Genomic DNA, 12,383 nt, shown 5'->3' with positions numbered 1-12,383 from the left:
AGATATAGCGAGGTCGAGCTCTTTGAGACATCACCAATGTTTGGCGAGTTGCGGCAAGCTCAAGGAGGAGTCAATGAGTCGTGGTGAGTGAGCTCGCTGCATCTAGCAACCTGAAGGCCCCGAGTCGCAGCAAGGTCAACCTAGCCAACCCGTGGTGGCAAGGGCTCAAATTTACTTGTGACTAGTCGCTGGCAAAAAGGAAAAAAATTAAAATTAAAAAATGAATTTCTTCCTTATACTTTTCCCATCAAATTTTTTATACCAAACGACATAAAATGATTCCTCAATATTTTTCGAATTTCAGCCAAATATCAAAAAATCAAGTCAATTTCCTCCTAAAAATTAATTTCTCATAAATAATACATTTTTCGTAAAATAAACGAACCATTTATACTTCATTTTGCAATTCAATTTTCACAAGGGCATGCTTCTCCTCGTGCGGACTGCGCAATCAATGAAAGAAATACATTGAACAATCATTAATCTCCAGTGGCCTCGCATCTGAGACCGATCGAAGAAATATATTTGATAAGACTTATTTTATAAACTTGGAATGCACGACTTTTATTATTCACATGCACGAGGTAAGAGGCGCCACTCGGTGGACGGGGTACTCAGTGGCCATTGATCATGGAATACTTAGGTCTTGAGTTTTGAGTCTTTCGACTTCTCACAATAGAATCGGTAGATCTCAAAACTACTTGTTCCCTATCCTAATCACGACATGGCTCCTCGTTGAAGGCAAAGGGACATCATCCTTGGGCATCAGCAGATCCATGAAATTTTCACTAAGATGCAAAGAATACGTTGGAAGATCAAACCTTCGTTTGAGTATTTGAATCCATGAAACTTTCACTTGACATTCAACCAATTACACGAGAGTTACCGAGCGAGAAGTGACCATGTGACAAGCCAATATCCGACCCAGATTAGCAGCGAAAGAAACAGAAACTCCTTTTTTCTTTATTATCAGCATAAGACGAGAGCCAGGAATTCTCTGAGGCTTCTTCATTCGAATGCCCACGGATTCTCCCTGCGCACCTCTTCTTCATCTTCCGGTAAGGGCGAGGATGGGATATCGAAATGTTTCTTGTAATTATGATTATAATTTTGGTTAATGGATCAACGAATGCCAATAAATTAAGATACGTATTTTCTTATTCACGTATCTTTTTTGGATTCATGAATTTCCTAAACTTTTATGTTCATATATCTATTGAATTCATGAATTCTTTTAGTTCATGTATTTATTGAGTTCACGAATCTCTTGAATTCATGTATCTCCGGATTCATGAATCTCTCTTGAATTCATGTATCTCTTAATTCATGAATTTCGTGATACATGCCTATTTAATTCATGTATCTCTTCTATACATGAACTAAAAATCTCTATAAATAGATGGAAGCATAGAACTTTATAAAAGTCTTATGGTTTTTAGTTTTTCCGACTCGATTCCAAAAAGGCTCTGATACACTTTTCTACTCTTTTGATTTTTCTGAGTGTGCTGGTTCAATTGAACAATTAGTTTTTCCGACTCGATTCCAAAAAGGCTCTAATACACTTTTCTACTCTTCTGATTTTTCTGAGTGTGCTGGTTCAATTGAACAATTCGACTGAGTCATGTTTGTATAGTGCTAATCCAAATAGATTCAAGGTGTTGTATCTTAGGAGGCATAGTTTGTGAATGTACGAAACACCTTTAGCAAGAACTAATCGCCTTAAGGAGATTCAGTTATCCGTACCTCACCTCCAATTTTATGTTATTTTTCTAGTGATATATTATTTTATTTTTCTCCAAGATTTGTAAGTTTACATAAAAAGAAAGATATTATAAAGTTGTTATCATCTTCTTTACATTGATGTTCTGATTACAACTAATGCTGTGTCTTCTCCGGATTAATTTCCAACAATGTTTGCATATCTCGGCGGGTTTTACCCTTAATCGTGTTGGACACGACCCCAAAAGCTAAGTCCAGCAGGGTTGGAACGTCCAGGGAATTTGCTGCCTGAATGAACGTAAGGAAAAATTGATGAGCACTAACATACAAAAAGGCAAAGCTTCAGCCTTCAAACTCATGAATCACATTTCAAAGCTCTTTGGAAGGGAAGGTGCAGGTAGATTGGACTCGAGCGCATCTTGGACCTTGTGTTTGCCATTCCTGTTGAAACAACAAAACTTGTGAAGAGATTTGTGACATTTTTTTGTGACGTCCAATGGTTATTTCACGAGAAATTGTGAGAGCAAATGCGATGTAATTTTGCAGGCGATTGGCTTGTTTTCTGCAACAAAACTTTCCAAGATCAAGCACCGACCGTTCGTCAGAAACCAAGTGAGCAGCAAAGCAAACACTACGAAACAGAAACTCCACCGGAAAGAAGAACCTTCGAACTTGAGAAAGGGAAGCAAGGATACGGACCTAGATGTAGTCGAAGACAGTAGTGGCCACGACGTTGGCAAACTCGGCATCCCAAGTGCGGAGGCCCTCGGCGTTGACGCCGACCTCGTGTGCTTGGTGCAGTACTCGACCACTTTGGCCAGGGTTCCGCCCTTGATGTTCGGCACCAGGATGGGAACGTCAATGCAGCTCTCGTCGATCAAGTGCTTGAGAGTCTTGGACAGTAAGGCGACCTCCTTGATCTCGAAGGTCTCTCCGTCGGAGCTCTTCAGGGTGATCGACTTCTTCAGGTACGTTGCGAGGAGGAGGAAGAAGACGACATGGTTGGTTTGAAGGATTTTATATACGGGAATCGTCTTCTAATAGAGAGATAAGTCGATACGCTCGATGGAGAGGTTTGTCGGGGCTGTTTGTATCGTTCTGCTTTCTCTGTCGAAATTTATAAATTTATAACATAATAAAAAAAATTATATCTAGTGATACGTATTAGTATTAACATTTTGAAAAAATTCACACCAAAACTAATAACATTCGAGACTATACGGGATTATATATGAAAGATCTTTTTTGGCTCTCTCTTTACCCTATGTTTATCCCCAGGAGGTCTTCCTCCATTAACAAGTTTTTGGTAAAGAAGATAAAAAGTTAATATCGAAAAACGGTAAATTGATATAGCCATGATAAATTTATTTCAAATTAATTTTTTGATCAATAAAAATCTCAAACCGATACATTTATAACGAATTTATCCTTCTTTAATTTTCATTAAATCGATTTAACGGAGGGTAGAATCAAAACCGGTATTTCATCAATTGCCATGTGTCATCAATTTCAACAATTTGACTATAAAATTTAACGAAAACTAACGAAAAATAAATTTATCACAAATATACTAGTTTAGATTTTTAGTGGCTAAAAATTAATTTAGCATAAATTTATTATGGCCATATCCATGGGTTTTTCGTGGAACTAACCCAAAATAAAATCGATCCAAACATGCAAATACACATTCCATCTTTTCTTTTTTCTTCTTCTTTCCAACTTAACATCATTGTGAACAAGTAGAGCTGGGAGTGACACATAAATAATTTATATCTTAGACATGTATCATATTCTTAATGGCAAGATTCGATCGTACTTTGAAAGAACAAAATTTGGTAGAGACATGGAGTGATATGAATTTCAGTGGAAAGACATTCAATGATCCAGATTTTTATAGGAAGACGAGACTTCTGATGTTTTTTTATTCTGATTTGCAGATGATTCGAGTGTGGGCTCGTGTTTCTAGTTTTGGGTTCTTTAGAAATTGTGAGGACCGAAGCCGAACAGACCAAACCTTTCTCCCTCGAGAAACATAGGATGTCTGGAAGAATTAAGCTCGACATAGCCTCTTGAGGTTTGGTTACAAGAGCGATCGTTGCTTATGGTCGCTCATCTTCAAGAATACGTTGGAAGATCAAACCTTCCTTAGTTTTGAATTCGTGAAATTTTCACTTGAACATTCATTTATAAAATGTCAGAAAACGCACCGAAGAGTACACTTTGCCAGAAGCAAACATTCAACAAGCCAATGTCCGATACGGAGTTGGGCAGCAAAAGAAACAGAACTTCACAATATAACAAGACAAGACCCGGAATTCTCAGAGGCTTCATTCGAATGCCCACGGGTTCGCCTTCCGCACCTCTTCTTCCTCTTCCGGTGTGAATGAGGTTTTGATATTGAAAACTTTTTTGTATCTCTTCCGGAGTCTTACCCTTAATCATGTCTGCCACAGTCTGGCAGCCCAACTCCAGCAAAGTTGGAATTTCCAGGAAATTTGCCGCCTGAATGGATGCAAGGATCAACTGATGAGCACCAACATTTTCTTTTTCACCAACATAAAGAAGCAAGCTTTAACCATCAAGTCATGAATCACATTGAAAGCTCTTTTGAAGGTGCAGGTTGATTGGAAATATGCACATCTTGCACCTCATGTTGGCCATTCATGTTGTGTTATCTGGGTACAAGTGGTTTTACATTATGAGAGCAAAATAACCAATAGATCCCATTGAAGATCAGACTACTTACCTTGATTCACCTGCCAAACAAAATGAGATCCATTTCGAACAAAGCCACGCTGAACTAGAATAACCCATTATTCGAGGCCTAGCACTGCCCTCAAGGCAAAGCTCACGGATCGTGCAGATGACAAAAGCAAGACTTGTAGTAATGTCGGACCGACCTAACTGAATTTGCGAGTAGCAATGTCGGACATACCTAACAGAATTGAGGAAAAGGAAACCTGTCGACATTGACAAGGCCAAAGTGAATACTAACCTGACTAATCTAAAGCCAAATCCCGATCCAATATCCTGTTTGAAGTTCCGAAGAGGGCTTCAAGGCAATTTAACGTTCTAAAAAATAAATCAAGAACTTACAATTGAAAAGGAAGGCGTAAGTTCAAGAGAACTAGTTCACCAAAGTCCCGGTTTTGCAGGAGCAGGAGCAGGAGCAGGAGCAGAAGGTGTGTTTTTTAAAAGGATAAAATGATGGGGTTTTTCGTTTTTGTCTGTTTCCTCCACCATCAAGCATGCGGGATTGTAGCTCTTCGGTTTGGCTTTAACCATATCTCGTGTTCGGGTTTTAGGAACATTACAGTCGAATCTGTTCAAGAGGACGACAAGAGCCAGAGAATGCAATGCTCAAGAGACGAACATTCATCAGCTGAGCTATGAGAGGGGAATCGAGCTGCCTAATGGCGTGTTAAGCACCTATTGAACAACACTTCGCACTCTTAGAAAGACAAAACAAAAGAAATTCCAGGATCGAGCATCGATCACCCTCAGAAACCAACAATGCAGCAAAGCAAACGTCATTGCCGAAACGAAACAGCACTCCGCCGCAAGGAAAACCAACGAAATCGAGACGGGGACAGAAAGTACGGACCTGGATGTAGTCGAAGAGAGTAGCCTGATCGACGGCGACGAATTCCGCGTCCCAAGCGCGGAGGCTCTCGGCGTCGACGCCGGCCTGGCGTGCTTGCTGCAGAACTCCACGACGCCGGCCAGGATCTTGCCGGCGATGTTCGGCAGCGGGATAGGGGTGCCGGCGCAGTTCTCGCCGATCATGCTCTCGAGGGTCTTGGACAGCAAGGCGGCGGCCTCCTCGATCTCGAAGGTCGCTCCGTCGGAGCTCCTCAGGGTGATCATCTTCTTTGGGCACGCCGGCGGCGAGGTGGAGAAGGAGGAGGAGGGAGGAGACGACATGGATGGCTCGCTTCGTCGTTGAGAGAGGGAGAGAGAGAGACACGTGCAGAGAAAGGAGTTCGAGAGAGACTTGCAGAGGAAGTTGCTACAGAGAGAGAGAGAGAGAGAGAGAGAGAGAGGGAGAGGTCGTGTCGTTGACTCGCCGACGTTGCCGAAGACGAAGGATTTTAACATACGGAAATATTCCTCCAATCCGCTCGATGGAGAGATTAGCCGGGGCTGTTCGTATTATTCTGCTTTTCCGGTGAAATTTAAAGTATTTATAAAATAATAACAAGAAAATTACTGTTGTGATGATATTTGTATTTTGCAGAAGTTTCAAAGTGTTTCAAATTTAGAGAAATTCAAATGGGTGGGTCAAGAAATTTTCAATTAAGCAAAAATAAAAGATAAAATCAATCACGTCCGGCATAATTTGTTCTATCTTCTTCTTTTTTGTCCTTTCCTTCGTAAGTTTAAACTCATTGGGGCCACATAGAAAACTGGCCATATAGAAAACTGCTGATATGTATATCATTTACTTCTCCGTCTTGTATCTATTTCTTAATGGTGTAGCTGTTGGAAATATGGCTTCGAAATTGGGTAGAATAATGAACCTGATTGAGTAAAATAACTCGGATTTTGAAGCGCGATATCACTTTCTTTAATAATTTATTTGCCCCACAACGTTACTAATAGTCACTGCAAAAAATCCTCGCGATACAACAAAAAGTCTCGATGAGAATATTATATAGCACCAAAAGATTCACATTCAAGATTTCTTCGTGCCTCTCTAAAAACAATCGAAAAATTGGCCATCATTTTTCAGAAGACTCGAAAATAACCACTTTTTCTATCCGAAAATGACAAAAGATATATATGAAAATCTTCATGAACTCTTCGTGAAAATTGCAAACAAACACGTCTTTAAAAATTGTTCGGATAAACAAATGCGACTCTTCGGAAGAAGTTGAAAAACGAACAAATTGCAACCCTTCTGAAAAGTTAAAACCGAATAAGTAATTTTCCAAAGGTTGTATTGAAAAGACACAAATAAAATTCAATAATTATAATTTTTTTATTAAAAATTAATAACACAAAGGGATTAGTGTTGATTAAACCGCACACGCTAAGTGCGCCAAAATCGGGCACCCGCACGCGAGTATGGTGGGGTCTAGCCTTACCCAATCATTCTTTAAGTACATAAAGAAAACCCGCATTTTTAAATTAGCACATTCTCTCCCACTTTTCTTAGAGACAAAGAAAACACTCTGTTTGTTTTAACAAACAAACCTCCAACAATTAGCTACGCTATTCGATTATATTTTGAAGGAACAAAACTTTTGAAGAGATGTATGATGATGTGAATTTCAGACAAAGTCACCCGAAAGGCCACTTGAGGTTGCGGCGTGGGACACCAAAGGTTGCGGCAACCGACCTCGCTATGACCCGAGGCGAGGTTGTGAGTCGCCTAGGTCGCAGTGACCTCCAAAGAACCTCACGACGAGACCGTTGGTCATCTGAGTTCGTGACGATAGCTCGCCCGACCCAAGCAACTTCTATGATCGCGCGACCCAAAACCCAGATATGGGTCGTGATGAGGTGGAGGAGGTCCCGCACCGCAACCCGTGCGACCTCCACAACCTGCATTTGGGTCGCGAAGTGAGGTCGTGGGTCGCCAAAGGTCGCGTGAGCCGGCAACCTCTCGTGACCACCCGGGTCGCAAAGCAAGGCGAGGAGGTCGTGCGTCGCGACCCGCAACCTCCGCGACCCGATCTAGGTCGTGGCAAAGTCGTGGGTCCCCCTGAGAGGTCGCCACGAGAGCTCGCCATGACCCGAGGCAACCTTGTGACCATCATGACCCGTAACCTAGATTTGGGTCACTAAGGTGGCGAGGTTGCGCACCACGACTCCAAGCAACCTCCGCAACCCAAATATGGGTCGCACGACTAGCCGGCAACTATTGCCGGGGTGCCGTGACCATGCCGGCCTCTTAGCCCGTTGCCGACTCATCGCAACCCGCCGCCTCTCGACGAAGAAAAGATGAACAGTGTCCGAGGCATTCCGGCCACGAAATCTTGCCCTGCCACAGCCTCGGGTTTTCGCCTTTGGAAGGCCAACATTCCTTGAATGTGGGTTTTAAAAGTGTTCCCAAACACTCAATATTTGAGCAAACCGGGCTTTGGACCCCTAAAGATAATTGGGAAAGTTAGTCCCAAACGCTTCAAAGCTTTCCTTTCACAAAGTAGCTCTATTCTTTTTTGTTGGGAGTCCACAAAACAAGCCTAATATCTTCATTTAAGGAAATTACGGAGCCCAAGTTCGAGCTTCACTTACACTCAAAAGCTTAAGCCAATAAATTATGAATCATCACAAGAGAGCTCAAATATATTGCACTTTTGTCAATTTGATTCTAGATATTTTAATTTTACCAATTTAGTCCTAAATTTTTTAATTTTGTCAATTGAATACTAAATATTTTTATATTTTGTCAATTGAGTCCATCAAACTAATTAAACCCAAAACCACTAACGTAGACATCGGCCATCCTACATGACACAACAAATCTGATGTAGATAATTTTTAATAATTAAGTTGACACCTAAATTTTGGCGACCCGTTTATTCATTTATCGCATTAAAAATTAGGGGATTAATTTTAACCCCTAATATATATTATATATATTAGTTAATATTAATCACATGGCATATAATTTAGAAGCATTTTATTTTCATTTTGTTTTATTTTAAGCTGCCGGTGAAGGGAAGATTTTTCACATATTCCGTTCAAGCTTTTCATATTTTAGGCAATATACGCCAAAGAATGTATTTTCGAAAGCAAAAAGGAAAATTTTGGATGAATATGTGAAAATACAAAGAATATCGCTTGAAAGGATATATTTCAACGATATATTTAGAGGTATGCAGCGAACAAAAATGAAAAACATATACGATAGAGATACATTTTTTAGACCTATAATACCTCGCGTGCAATTTGTTCGGGGGAGGCCACACATATCAATCCACACGGCCGTACGTTGAGGAGGGAGGATTTTCGAAATTTTGGAGAGCAAATTACGTGAGAAAATTCTGAGAGATTTCGAAAAGTTTGAGAGCAAAGTGGTGGCCTCTCGGTTTCCTAGGTCAAAGAAAAGAGAAAAGCAACCGGTTTGCAGGAGAGTACAGCAGAGAGAGAGAGCAGTGCAGAGTGACGTGAGAGAGAGGACAGGTCAGAAAAAAAGAGAAAAAAAAAAAAGAAGACTGGTCTTCTTCCTCAGGGTGCTGGTCTTCTGCCGGTTGCTGGAATCGCGTCCTGCACAGTGCCGCCGCCACTGCCCATTCCCCGTGCCGGCCACCGGTGCTCCTGCGGCCCGCCTGAGCGACCACCAGTCAAACCGCTTGTCACCGTTGCTCCGCCACTACCCAGTCTGCTGCTGCGAGCCAAAGCTCCGCCCCTGTTACCGTCGTTCCGCCGTTGCCCGATCTGCGACACCGGAGTTCCGTCTCACCCGTAAGCTCCGTCGTCGCGTCTGCCGTCGCTTCTGCCGACGCCGCGTTTCTGGGCGACCTGCCGCACCAGCAACGATGCCCCGGCTCCGCCTCTGCCCTGTTGCCGCCGGAGCACCGTTCGCTCACGCCCAGAGCCTGACCTGAGCCGGATCGCAGCCCCCTCCGCTCTGACGACGCCGCTGCTATTCCTGCTTTGTTTGGTGTCTGCAGCTCTCCGCCCAGCTCTGCTCCGCGCCTCTGCTCAGGCTCGAAGCCGGTAGCTGCACCTCCTCACCCGAGCGACCACCCGAGCCGCTTCCATCGCGACGATCCCGACGCCGCGCCACTGCACCACCTCCGCTCGTCCGCTTCACCGCCATCCGAAGCCCGTGATCCGAGCACCCTGACGCTGCCCCCGCGACGCAGCCCCGTGCCGAACCGTGACAACCCCTCGCCGGAGCCCTCTCCGAGACCCTCGTCGGAACCCTAGCCGACGAGCTCTCCTCACCGGAACCCCCATCGGACCCTTGAACCAGCGGCCCAGATTTCATTTTTTTTTAATAAAAAAGGAAAAAAAGAGAGTTAAATTAGGTATTTTTGCTTTACTTTATTAGGCAAGCTTAGGTTTTTTCTTATTTTCTTTATTATTATCTCTTTATATGGTGTTTTCTTTCTTTAAATACCTTATCTACGCATAATCGAAATCCCAATATATCACCCGATTCGCAACCGCGCTGTGCTTTTTATTTCATCTATGTGCGCTTTTATTTAAATAATTAATCAAATGGGAAAAATCGATAATTTGATCTTTAAGGCTTAATATCAATTTATCGATTTTATTAACAAATATTATCTCTGATCCAAATGATGTGCGATTTTTGATGATTTTGAATGAATTGTCTCTTTTAATTACCTTGTTTATCTCGAGATATATTTGAGTTAGAATATTGCATGTCTTAGAGTTTACATGTTTAGAATGTGAATTTTATTTCAAATTTAAGAAAAATCAAAAAAATCCAAATTCAAATAAATCAATTTAGGTTGCTAGATTTTAATTGCATGTTTAATTATTTGGCAATTATTAATTTTAAAAAAAAGAAAAAGGAAAACACAAAGAAAAGTCATTATGCATATGTCATGTAGAATTATGGCATTCTTTTGCACGTCTGATTGCATGTTAAGATTGCATATTATAGGTTTAGATAATTTCTCTTAAATAGATTGCATGCTTATTAAGAAAATAAAAATCATGTACACGTCATAGAATTAGTTTCATACAATGCACGTCATTTAGTGATTTTGGTTAGATGCATTTAATTAGAAATTGCCCGTTATTAGAATTAGGTCATTAGATTAATTTAGATTGCATATTTAAGTGTTGCATTTCTTTAATTTCGAATCTCATGGAAAATACAAAAATATTTTTTAGAATAAATCTATCTCATGCTTCGGATAGACTACATGCTTATTTATGTCATATCACTTAGGTCATATAACTAAGTCATGTTGCCATGTGATATCATTTCATGTTAAATTAGTGACATGCATTGCATAAAAAGCACGATTCTCATTAATTAAATGAAAATAAAAAGAAAAAAAGAAATTGCGTGTTAATTAGAAATCATATCTAGGATTGTTGATGGAATTCCGATCTAACAAAGCGTATCTTTTCAAGCTTTTGAGGCAAGTTTCTGCAATTTATTCATTGCTTTATCTGGTGTTAAATTGATGATTGCGACGCCGTATGATCACTTCACATGTTAAGAAATAAATTTAAAATCAATCCAAACCGTTTGCCAAACATTTTTCAAAATAAAAAGAAAGGTACCTAAAGGGCATTAGAGAAATCTAATGTAACCAAGTCATGTACCCATAGTCTCAGTTAAGTAGGGTAAAGTGAATCTCCCGTTACTTTACTTTGTTTCTAATCACCCACCAAAATAAATTAGTGGCGACTCCTAATTTAAAAATTTGCATGTTAAGAACTCGAACATAAGCCTTAATTGGTATGAGGCAGGAGGCTGAGTTAAGTCTGCTTAACAATCAATTAGCCAAACCTAGAGTGGTTCACACTCAAAAATTGGTGGCGACAATAATATTTTAATTTTTTGTCTTTTTTTTTTTATAAAAAATTCTTCTTCCTTTCTTTTTCTTTATTTTTTTCCTAGGCCGACAAGGTTGTCAATAAACCTTGCTAGCCACAAGCAAGGGCACCTCGTTAGCCACAAGTGAGGCCATTAGGCCATCTCCCAAAACCAGGCGAGGTCACACGCCCTCCCCTGTCCAAAGGGCAAGGTGGCCATCGCTTTAGAAGTAGGTTTAGGAAGGGGGAGGAAAAGGAAAAAATAAATAAAAATTTAGAAAAAATATTATTAAAAATTATCTAATGCTGAAGATCAATCGTGTCACGTCGTTGGATTCTTTAGTGTTCATCTTAGCAATTTTTGGACAAAATTACCCTAATGAATCCAATTAGTAACACGTGAAAATGTCTGAGTACTCAATCAAGAATTGAAAATTTAAATTGAATTTAGGTTTAAAGACATTTTGAACAATTTTCCCGCTCACGTCCCAAGGCTAAGCAAGGATATATTAATTATCCCACACCACAAAATCCAAATTAGCGATTTTCAGATAAAATTGATTGGATAAATTCAATTGACAAAACATGAAAAGGTTTAAGACTCAAATCGGCAAAATTGAAAGGTTTAGAATTGGATTGACAAAAGTACAATATGTTTAAGATTTCTTGAACAAATTTTTCGCCCAAGTCCGAGCCGAGTATCAAGTATGCTCCCCTTAATCCGGGTATCTTTCTTCTCAACTTAAATCTCCATCCCATCACGTTGGGAATTGCCACCGGGATCTAGACTTGATCGCCAAAAATTTAAACCCGTCAATATATCCAATTGAATCGACCTTACTCAAAGTTTAAGCCGATAAGTTATGAGTTAATTAAAATATATAAAATAACTTCATGCTACTAATTATTTGATATGGGATTTTTCTTTTAAACCAGCTCACACATGTATCTCAAAACTTCTACTTTACAGGGTCCTCGTGTACAAGAATATGCTGGAAGATCAAACCTTCCCCTAAGTATTGAATACGTGAAATTTTCACTTGAACATTCAACCATACCATGTCAGAAAACTCACCGGAGAGTTCACTTTGCCAGAAGCAAACTTTTAAACAAGCCAATGTCTCATACGTCGTAAGGCAAAGGAAAGAAACAGAACTTCACAATAGTAAAGATAACACAAGACCCTGAAT

At 40.4% G+C, this 12,383-nt stretch overlaps 1 pseudogene; it reads right to left on the bottom strand.

Moving 5' to 3' along the window:
* Positions 1–3,938: 3,938 nt before the first annotated feature.
* LOC120288901 lies at positions 3,939–5,722 on the bottom strand (annotated as a pseudogene).
* Positions 5,723–12,383: the final 6,661 nt, after the last annotated feature.

This window comes from Eucalyptus grandis, chromosome 10 (assembly GCF_016545825.1).
Source record: "Eucalyptus grandis isolate ANBG69807.140 chromosome 10, ASM1654582v1, whole genome shotgun sequence".
Classification (NCBI taxonomy): Eukaryota; Viridiplantae; Streptophyta; class Magnoliopsida; order Myrtales; family Myrtaceae; genus Eucalyptus; species Eucalyptus grandis.
The sequence above is the reverse complement of the archived record's forward strand: the minus strand, read 5'-3'. Positions and strand labels throughout refer to the sequence as shown.